General features: G+C 36.9%; 1 non-coding gene across 1 annotated transcript; it reads right to left on the bottom strand.

Annotated features, from left to right (window-relative positions):
- Positions 1-2,065: 2,065 nt before the first annotated feature.
- Positions 2,066-2,172, bottom strand: LOC121207500 (small nucleolar RNA R71). Its single transcript, XR_005902589.1, has one exon. It is a non-coding gene; the product is annotated as a small nucleolar RNA R71 (small nucleolar RNA).
- Positions 2,173-11,308: the final 9,136 nt, after the last annotated feature.

Here is an 11,308-nt window from a genome sequence, read left to right on the forward strand (position 1 = left end):
GCCGCTCCCACAAACTGGTGACGTCTGATGATAAACCGTAAATTATACATATTTTTACCCCATGTTTAATGCATTTTATAGATGATTTCTCATTAGAATTGGTAAATTCGATGCTCCTAATGCTTTAACTTCATGTTTTATACTTAGGAGAAAATAGGAGAGTGAAAGGAACGAGAAATGGGCAAAAAACAGAGAAAATGGGCCAAAGTACAAAATCAACACGGCCTAAACCTCCTCACATGGGTAGACCACACGGCCGTGTCAATTTGGTAGGCTCGAGCACGGCCTGAAGTAATCGAACACGAGCGTGTGCCACGAGCGTGTCCCTACCGAGCCCAAGTTGAGTCCAATTCAGAAAAGGCTAATTTTGAGGGCTTCTAGGCATTCCAAAGCCTATAAATACACCCTAGAAGATGAGAAAAAAGGAGACGGAGAATAGGGGGTAAGGAATTACCCCAAGGAAGCCGATTGCTCCATCTTAAAAGCCGGATTCATTATCAAGACTGAAGATCTCTCCTCAATTTCCCTTCAGGAGTTTTGGGTTTTCTTTATGTTTTGTACTCTTTATTCTTCTGAGATATTTTCTTATTTAGTTATGAACTAAATCCCCTAAATACTTAAGGGGAATGAAACCTAAGACGAATCTTGTTATTATTTTCTGAATCGTATGATAAATATTTAACTTGTTCTTAATTATGTATTCTTAATTCTTGTTTTGATATCACAGGATACTAATTCAAGACATGCTATTATTCAGAGGAGGAATAGACCCTGTCTAAGAGTACTTTTTTCATAATTAAGCGGAGTTGATTGCGCGCCTAAAAATAGGATGACAAAATTTTGCCAGATTAGGGTGAAACCTAATAAGGGGATCCATAGATCAAGTTAATGTAACCCTAGAGTGTTAATTAGAGAAAAGCCTCAGTTATTCAATCTAGGGATTAGACATTATTAGTCTTGAATAGGGATAATAACATAACTTAGGGATCTCTATGGAACAAGTTGAATGAATAAATCGTCCGATTCGGAGCCAGAATAACAAGTAAAGTCTAGGTGGATTTTTCCTTAGGTATTGTCTCAAGTCAATCGATTTTCCCAAAAGCAATTCCCCAACTCTTTTCTCTGTGCGTTCTTAGCTTAGATAATTAGTTAATTAAAACAAAACCCCATTATTCTTACGCTAGATAATAAAAAGACAGTTATTACTAGTACTTTTGGTTCCTTTGGGTACGATATCCCGGTCTTGCCATGACTATACTATTGTTCGATAGGTGCGCTTGCCTTTTCGTTGTGATAATAGTTAGTCTAGGTTTGATCTTCATTATAAATATTTATTACTTGTTACGAATCACGCGTGGCATCGTTGCCGGGGAACTAAAATATTAGGAACACTCAATTTTTATTACTTTAGCCATTTATTTTTCTTGCAATTTAATTTAATTTTATTATTTTTATTATTTATTAATTTACTTTTTCTTTCTCTTGGCAGGTTTTTATAGTTTATGATTAGAAGAAACCCGTTAGGACCATTACTTTTTGACGAAAAAATCGTGCGTACAGTTCGTAGAAATCAAAGAGAGATAAGGCGCAGCTTACGATACACGGAGAACGAGCAAGAACATGATACTCAACCCTCAACCGAAGAGATGGCTGAAGACCAAGGCAATCAGTTACCTCCTACAATTGCGCTAATCAAAATCCTGCTCCACGCACGACGTATGATTATGCTAAACATTCTTTAATAGGAACTGAATCTAGCATAGTTAGACCTGCTGTAGCTGCGAATACTTTTGAACTAAAACCTAACACAATTCAAATGATACAGCAGTTTGATGGTTTGCAGGATGAATATCCCAACGCTCTCTTAGCAAACTTTCTGGAATTTTGCGATACATTTAAAATCAATGGCGTTTCTGATGATGCCATTCGTCTTCGGTTATTTTCCTTTTCACTAAGAAACAAAGCTAAACAGTGGTTGAACTCGTTACCACGAGGGTCTATCACTACTTGGGAACAAATGACCGAGAAATTTTTACTAAAATATTTTCCGCCAGCTAAAATGGCTAAATTACGTAATGATATCTCTTCTTTTGTGCAGATGGATTTAGAAACACTTTACGATGCATGGAAGAGATACAAGGACTTACTGAGAAGGTGCCCTCACCATGGGTTACCGCTTTGGCTGCAAGTACAAACATTCCACAATGGTCTGAATCCCTCGACTCGGCAAATGGTTGACGCAGCTGCTAGCGGAACCATTAACAACAAAACACCTGAAGAGGTTTATGAATTCATTGAAGAAATGTCACTAAATAACTATCAGTGGCAAGTCATGAGGACTAAGCCAACAAAAATAGCCGGCGTTTATAATGTCGACTCAGTTACTATGCTATCAAATTAGGTAGAACTTCTCAATAAAAAGATTGATGGTTTACTTGGTTCTACGCGGGTACATCCAGTAATGAGGTGTGACTCAATCGGAGGAGGTGTGCATACAAAATATCAATCCTTCAATCCCACAACCGAAGAGGAACAAGTCAACTATACGGGTAACAATAACTTTAGATCTCAAAATAACCCATACAGTAATACTTATAATGCAGGTTGGAGGAACCACCCAAATTTCTCCCGAGGTGGTCAAGGGAATCAAAAGCCACAAAATCTTTAGGGTTTTCAACAACCACCCTACCAACAGGAAAAGAAGCCAAATCTTGAATAGATGCTCTCAAAGTTCATATCAGTGTTAGAAACCCGTTTCCAAAATACCGAGACAGCACTTAAAAATCAACAAGCATCGATCTAAGGACTCGAAACTCAGATAAGCCAGCTTTCCAAACTGATCTCCTAACGACCACAAGGTAGGTTGCCAAGTAATACTGAACCTAACCCAAGGGAACAACTCAACGCAATTAATACTCAAGATGACGAAGGAATCGTTGAGCTTAAACCAGAACTGAGGCAAGAAATTGTGGTAAGTAAAAGGAGAGATGAGGTGGGTCAAAATACAAACAAACCAGTGACTGTCAAATATAAACCTCGTATGCCATACCCTAACACGACAAGGAAAGACCGCTCAGACGAACAATTCGGTAAATTCCTTAAACTTTTGAAAAAATTACATATTAACTTACCATTTATTAAAGCTTTGTCGCAAATGCCAAATAGAATGAAATTTTTAAAAGAGATTTTAGTAAATAAGCGGAAGTTGGACGAAGCATCGCATGTGGAGCTAAACGCAGTCTGCTCAGCTATTCTACAGAATAAGCTACCCCACAAATTGAAAGATCCAGGGAGTTTTACAATTTCTTGCTTAATTGGTAGTTTAGATATAAGCCATCCATTAGCTGATTTAGGGGCTAGTATTAACGTAATGCTTTACAAAATGTTTAAGCAACTAGGCCTTGGGAAACCTAAACAAACTAGGATGAGTATTCAATTGGCAAATAAAACTATAAGATTTCCTAGGGGTATAATTGAATATGTACTCGTGAAAGTGAATAAGTTCATATTCTCCGTTGATTTCATTGTTCTAGACATAGAGGAGGATAATAACACCCCTTTGATTTTAGGGAGGCCTTTTTTAGCAACTGCTAAAACAATTATTGATGTTAGCACAGGTGAGCTTACACTTTGTGTGGGAGATGAAACAATCACCCTTCAAGCTCGTAATTCTGGCATCACATCAAACATTGAAGGTAATAGTCCACACCAATATACTAAAACTGACAATAAGACTTTGCAGAAATTAAGCTTCAAAGAAGTTCACGAGCCATGTTCTAGAAATGATAAAGGATACATTCATGAAGAACGAAGGCTATGGATAGAGGAGCTAGACGAATGGCGAGTACACAAACTGAGAACACATGATAAACCAAAACTACGTCAAAACAAGGTCGATACCCCTTCAAATCAACTTAAGGTTGGCGATAAAGTCTTACTAGATGCCTCAAATCCCCACATTTTCACTACCACACCGAGGAACTAAAACTCCACCGGGAAAGGTTCTCCATGACTGCCATGTTCTGCTCGACCACGACCATAGCTACCATTAGATATAATATTCTTTTGGCGCAGGACTTATGGCCTAATGAACCTCTACGACTGTCGGAGTATCCTCCTCCACTCTCGAACCGATCACTCTCCAAAACTCTAGTTCGAGGAATTCATTATACAGGAAGTTTCAATTCTCTCCCTATCTTATTTTTATACTCTAATATTTATCTTTGTACATTGAGGGCAATGTACATCTTAAGTGTGGGGGGTATTTATTTCATTATCAGAAAAATCCCTGAATAATCATCTTGTTCTCTTGAAAAAACTCTCATATCATATTTAGGATAAATTTTAATTAATTTATGATTTTGATTGATATATCTTGAATTAAAACAAAGGGATTTATGCATTGATTATTTAAACTTTAAGACAATAGAGAATCAATCATGATGAGTTAATTTTTAAAAATTCAAAATCTTAGGCTGTTTCCCCAAGTCTAGGTATTACTTTGAATTGGAATTCACGAGTCTAAACATCAAAAAGCCATAATTTTTGTGAGTTTTTTGAGCCTTTTGAGCATCTATTCATCCTTTCATTCTTACTTTTATTATTGCTTTGAGTGCGTCAGTATTGAACTGTTATTCTAGAACTTGCTTGATTATGCATGTCGAGATCACACCATTTGATTTGATATATCAAAATGATTGAGGCACTTAGGATTAACCCACTCATGCCATGAAAAACCTACCTCCACGATTAACCCCTAGTAAACCCCCTTGAGCCTAACAAACCATTTCTTGTATTACTCTTAATATTAACCTTTAACCCATTATTGTTGAAATCCCCTAAATTAATCCCTATTTTTGTCGAGATTTGAGTTGAATGGATTGCCTAGCTATGTTTTGTTCTTGATATTTAGTCTATATTATTTAACTTGTTCTTAAAAAAGAAAACACAACTATGTATGCATATCTGTAATTTCATATTCTGAGAAAAGCTCTGTTGTACGCAAGTGAAGATTAACTCTTTTTCTAGTTAGGCAACTTTTCAATTCAATCTTGATTCTAACCCTTTCTTTCAGCTTGTGACCACACCCCCTAACCAAGCCTCATTACAACCCTCTAAAGACCTTTTGATTGATGTATTATCTTAAATTAAAGTGGTAGAGATTTGATTTTCATGCAATCCTATGGTAATGACTTTCCATTATTGCTTATTGAGTGCTCCCTTTATTGTCCTTAAAACACCTCGAGTGATTTGAGTGAATCTTTAGTGAGGATGTAAAACTCTGTGATATTCTGAATTAAAAGTAATTACTTAGATGAGGGAAGACACCTATGTTTTCGGAATAAAATGCTCAACTTGGAATGATTGAAACTTTTATGTTCTTTTAGTTAAATTCTCAATGTATGATTACCTATGGATTAATTTGAGATATTATTGATAGAAATTATAAGTTGAGAAGGATTCATTTTGATTATGAGTTGAGAATTTTGCTTGAGGACAAGCAAATGCCTAAGTGTGGGGGTATTTGATAAACAGTAAATTATACATATTTTTACCCCATGTTTAATGTATTTTATGGATGATTTCTCATTAGAATTGGTGAATTCGATGCTCCTAATGCTTTAATTTCATGTTTTATACTTAGGAGAGCATAGGTGTAACACCCCGAACCCGAAACCGACACCGGAGTCGAACACGAGGTGTTAACTGACTTTAACCCCTTATAAAATTTATTTTCCAGACACTGCCCAATCTGTGTACTAGTCGTTTTAAAAATCATATCTTGAGTTTTGTAACTCGAAAATCAGTTTCGTGATTTTTCCCAGAAACTAGACTCATGTGCCCATCTATGTATTTTTTTCTAGAATTTTTGGTTGGGCCAATTAGTACAGTTTATTAGTCAAAGTCTCCCATGTTGCAGGGGTCGACTACACTGACCTTTGCCCATTACGACTTGGATATCTCCCTGCACAGGGATTCAATACTGATGCCGTTTGTTTCTATGAAAACTAGACTCAGAGAGGAATCTGTACATATATGGTACGACCCCTAATTATCTCTGGTTAATTTATAATGAATTTCCAGAGTCGAAGCAGGGAATCCAGAAACCGTTCTGGCCCTGTCCCACAAAAATCTGATTATCTCTTAATATACTACCCATATGATCTTTTCGTTACTTCCTCATGAAAACAGACTCATCGAGCTTCGATTACATAATTTATTCATCAATTAATTCCACTCTTACTATTTTTAGTGATTTTTCAATCTCATGACACTGCTGCTGCCAGCATCTGTTACGAAAGTAACTAGGTCCATTTCATGCCTACCCTTGATCCAACTCAATCGAACATTCGTGCCATTTTCGCATGGCTTAAAGTTTACATGCCAAAGTTCAAACACAACGTAATAGCTTATACATGCCAAAATGTTCTTCTAAGCCAACTAAGAAGAAAGTACCAAAACTTGCTATCCGGTGTGATGACTTCGATGACGGCTTGACCCCGCAAAAATAGATGAGTCCAAGCAACCTATAATGGGTGACAAGGAAACACCGAGTGAGTTTATAACTCAGTAAGTCATAAGCAATGCACTACCATCCATCAATAACATTATCACAAGAGGAAACAAAATGGAACGAGACAATTTACTCCATCCATACCGAACCATACCATAGTTCCTCCAACCTATCGATTCAGTTTCATATCAATTCATGCATTCACATTCCATATACTCATCAATAGGACATTGAGGCATTCCCATAAATCAATTTATTTTCGTTACAATCAAACGACTAAACGGCCTTTCACCCATCCTACGATAAATTTTATGTACGTGACTTCAAGTATATTTGTCACATAGGTTCAAACTTACCGAGCTCAACACCAAGTATAAGCATAGCACCTATTAGCCATGTACTCAAGACACTTACCCGATCCGCTGTCCGCGATCGACTCAATAGTGTCGCACACATAGTGTCCATAATGATTCACGAATGTATATTGAGTCCGCACACTCAGTGCTATATAATCAACTCGCACACTTAGTGCTACGTAATCAAATCGCACACTTAGTGCTACATAGTCAAACTCGCACACTTAGTGCCGCATGGTCAATTCGCACACTTAGTGCATCATATTCATTTCGCACACTTAGTGCAACATAGTCAAATCGCACACTTAGTGCTGTACAATTTAATCCCGCGCACTTAGCGCCAATCTCATGGTCATAAATGGTTATACCCGCACGTTTAGTGCCGAGATCAACAACTCAGTACATCTTACCTCTTTTCTTTTCATTCAACAATTTCATCATCACATACGTACATGCATATATATATATATGTATATTTATTCATTCCATTCAGCATCAATACATAAACATTATGACCATTTGAAATAATACCAACTACATGCTTAATGACTTACCTTGTGTTGGGTAAGACGGTTCCAACTCGGCTACTCAGTGATCTTTTCTTTGCCTTTGCTTGATTCTCCTCCTTTAGCTCCTTGAGCTTAATCAATAATTCACTAGTTTAACCATCTTGTTAAACATTCATAATTCAATTACACATGCTTATGTATGTTTGTATATTCGGCAACCATCCTCACTAATTACTCATGTTGATGGCCGAATGGATGTATGTGTGTACAATGTCAACTATAACATCATGTAATTCCACATATGACTACATTTCTTAAGTTCCACATCTTAATGCCCATTATACATAATCAAATTTAACATCATATATATATTTACTCATGTGGCCGAATATACATACTCCCATATAATATCAAGTACTCACTTTAAGTATATTGCCGAATATACTTAATCATACACACACCTAACCAAAATAATTTCTAAAATCTTTATATCATTTATAATACATCTAATTATCCTTTTTCACATTATCAACTCAAATCACATACATTATTTACTATAACACCTTTACATTCGGCATTGGTGTCAACCATAGTAGCCGATTCTTCCTACTTTGTACCCATGCATCTATTAATCCTTAGTTGGTTCAAACACTTCACACACTAAGATTCATCAAATTTTTAACAAGAAATAAAATCTCTAATCCTCAAACTACCATGGCCGAACCTTCATGGAGTTGCTAAGACTCCTCATTTCTACTTCTCACACACTCTCACATCCAAACCCTTTTATTAAACACCCAAAGTCAACCATCTCCTTACCTCATCACCAAAGACATCAAAATACCAACCAAGAACGTAACATTCATGGCCGAATGTCATCTCCATCATTTAACAAAGTTTGAACCATGGCTAGGTAGATTTTGAACTTACAACTTAAAATATACATGAATCTCAAAGAATAACATTAAACATACCTCAATCTAGTTACATGCATGGCCAAACTTCCTCCTAATCCTCTTCCTTAGGATTTTCGGTCAAAAGAGGTTGAAAAAGGATGAACAAAACCTTTCTTTTCCTTCCTTTAGCTCACGGCAATGGGGTGTATGCATGAGACCATTATTATTTTTTTTTCTTTTTTTCATCACCCTTCCTTTCATTATTTAATTATCATGCTTATTATTTTATTTTCCTTACCATACATCACTAACACAACATGTTGGTGACATGTTTCCACCCATAGCATGGCCGGCCACTACATATTAGGGAGGGGGAATTTGACATGCAAGTCCCCTTTTTCTTCCACATGCACTAATAGGTCCTCATGCATTGACCTATCACATTTTAAAATTTTCTCATATAAGTCTTATTGACTAAATTCACATGCAATCGACTAAATCGAAGCTTGAAATTTTCACACATTCATGATTACATATTCTAGACAATAAACATCACATTCAAACCTTTCAGTGACTCGGTTTAGCGGTCCCGAAACCACTTCCCGACTAGGGTCAATTTTGGGCTGTCACAATAGGAGAGCGAAAGAAACGAGAAATGATCCAAAAACGGAGAAAATGGGCCAAAGTACGAAATCAACACGGCCTGGACCTCCTCACACGGACAGACCACACGGTTGTGTCAATTTGGCAGGCTCGAGCACGGCCTGAAGTAATCGAACACGGGCGTGTGCCATGGACGTGTCCCTACCGAGCCCAAATTGAGTTCAATTCGAAAAAGGCTAATTTTGAGGGCTTCTAAGCATTCCAAAGCCTATAAATACACCTTAGAAGAGGAGAAAAAAGGAGATGGAGAATAGGGGGTAAGGAATTACCCAAGGAAGCCGATTGATCCATCTCAAAAGTCAGATTCATTATCAAGACTGAAGATCTCTTATCAATTTCCCTTCAGGAGTTTTGGGTTTTCTTTATGTTTTGTACTCTTTATTCTTCTGATATGTTTTCTTATTTAGTTATGAATTAAATCCCCTAAATACCGAAGGGGAATGAAACCTAAGACGAATCTTCTTATTTTTTTCTGAATCGTATGATAAATATTTAACTTGTTCTTAATTATGTGTTCTTAATTCTTGTTTTGATATCCTAGGATACTGATTCAAAACATGCTCTTATTCAGAGGAGGAATAGACCCTGTCTAAGAGTAATTTTTTTCATAATTAAGCGGATTTGATTGTACGCCTAGAAATAAGGTAACAAGATTTTACCGGATTAGGGTGAAACCTAATAAGGGGATCCATAGATTGAGTTAATGTAACCCTAGAGTGTTAATTAGAGAAAAGTCTCGGTTATTCAATCTAGGGATTAGACGTTATTAGTCTTGAATAGGGATAATAACATAACTTAGGGATCTCTACGGAACAAGTTGAATGAATAAATCGTCCGATTCGGAGCCAGAATAACAAGTAAAGTCTAGGTGGATTTTTCCTTAGGTATTGTCTCAAGTCAATCGATTTTCCCAAAAGCAATTCCCCAACTCTTTTCTCTGTGCGTTCTTAGTTTAGATAATTAGTTAAGTTAAAACAAAACCCCATTATTCTTAGGCTAGATAATAAAAACACAATCATTACTAGTACTTTTGGTTCCCTTGGGTACGATATCTCGGTCTTGCCATTTCTATACTATTGTTCGATAGGTGCGTTGGCCTTTTCGTCGTGATAATAGTTAATCTAGGTTTGATCTTCATTATAAATATTTATTACTTGTTACGAATCACGCGATCATCTAACTTGGTCCCTTCGCTCGATTCTCGAGTCAATCCTTATCCTGTAAATGAGTAGCTAATTTATAAGTTCAATTGAACTTAGTGAGATTCTACAATACGATACTGTAGTAAAATTTTAGAATCTTTAAGAAACTGGGTTTTGAGCAAAGATTTCAACTCCCTGTTCATCCTTGGCCTTTCGTAGATTTCACTAGTGTAGTTGGTGCATTGCTTTTCTCCCGTAGCCTATTGTTGGTAGACTTATGTCCTACCTCAGTCGTAAGTAGGTTCATTACGATAATGGTTCTCTATATTACAAGTCTGCTTCCATTCCATCTCAAATTCCATTATCCTCTGGTGAGTTTATCTCTCTCAATCAGTCATGCACTTGGGAATAAGGTTTGTTGCCTATTACTAGCAGTCCTTTACTTATATTCTTAAATTTAGATCCTTACCTTGATCAGTTCAACTCATACTATACCAATCTTAAGATTTCTCCACTTTAACCCTCATTCTATTCCAACTCATAGTTCCCATACATGATGGCGGGCTACTTGTTTAGAAGAACCATCATATTGGTAGATTCGTATTTTTCATTTAGCCTTTAACTGCTAGTTGACCTTGATTTAAATCTTCTAGAAATCTCAAGTTAGTCAATAGTTCTTAACAAACCATATTCTCTACTACTTCTCGGCGGTCTGTTTGCTCAAGGTAGCCCTTAGCAAACCTTTATTTCCATTAACCTCTATGGTCAATCCCATTCTTAGCTAACCTTTGCTCGCAGACCCTTTTGACTTAGGTTTCACATGTTCAATCGTACTACTCTCCGAGTAGTTCATACAACGATCCTTCCTTTCCTTATCCTAACAACCTCCTATTTCACTGTTCTGGTAAAATCTACCAGTTGCCATAGTCGAGCTATGGTCTTACATTATGTAGCCCCATGTTTAACGTACGGGTGGACTCTCTATGTTACCATAGCCTAGTTATGGTCTTACACATTGTTCCTCATGATTAATGTCTTGGTAGACTACCCCGTATTTATTGTCCTGGCCAACTAAGTATGGTTTTAAACCTATAACCCCATGTTTAACATACTGACGAACTCTATTGGTCGCCATAGCCGAGCTATGGTCTTACAACTTATACATCTTTTGAGGTGTCACCCCGTAGGACCTTACCGCCATCACAGTGTCACCCCATAAAGTCTGTTG

This window comes from Gossypium hirsutum, chromosome A09 (genome assembly GCF_007990345.1).
Source record: "Gossypium hirsutum isolate 1008001.06 chromosome A09, Gossypium_hirsutum_v2.1, whole genome shotgun sequence".
NCBI lineage: Eukaryota > Viridiplantae > Streptophyta > Magnoliopsida > Malvales > Malvaceae > Gossypium > Gossypium hirsutum.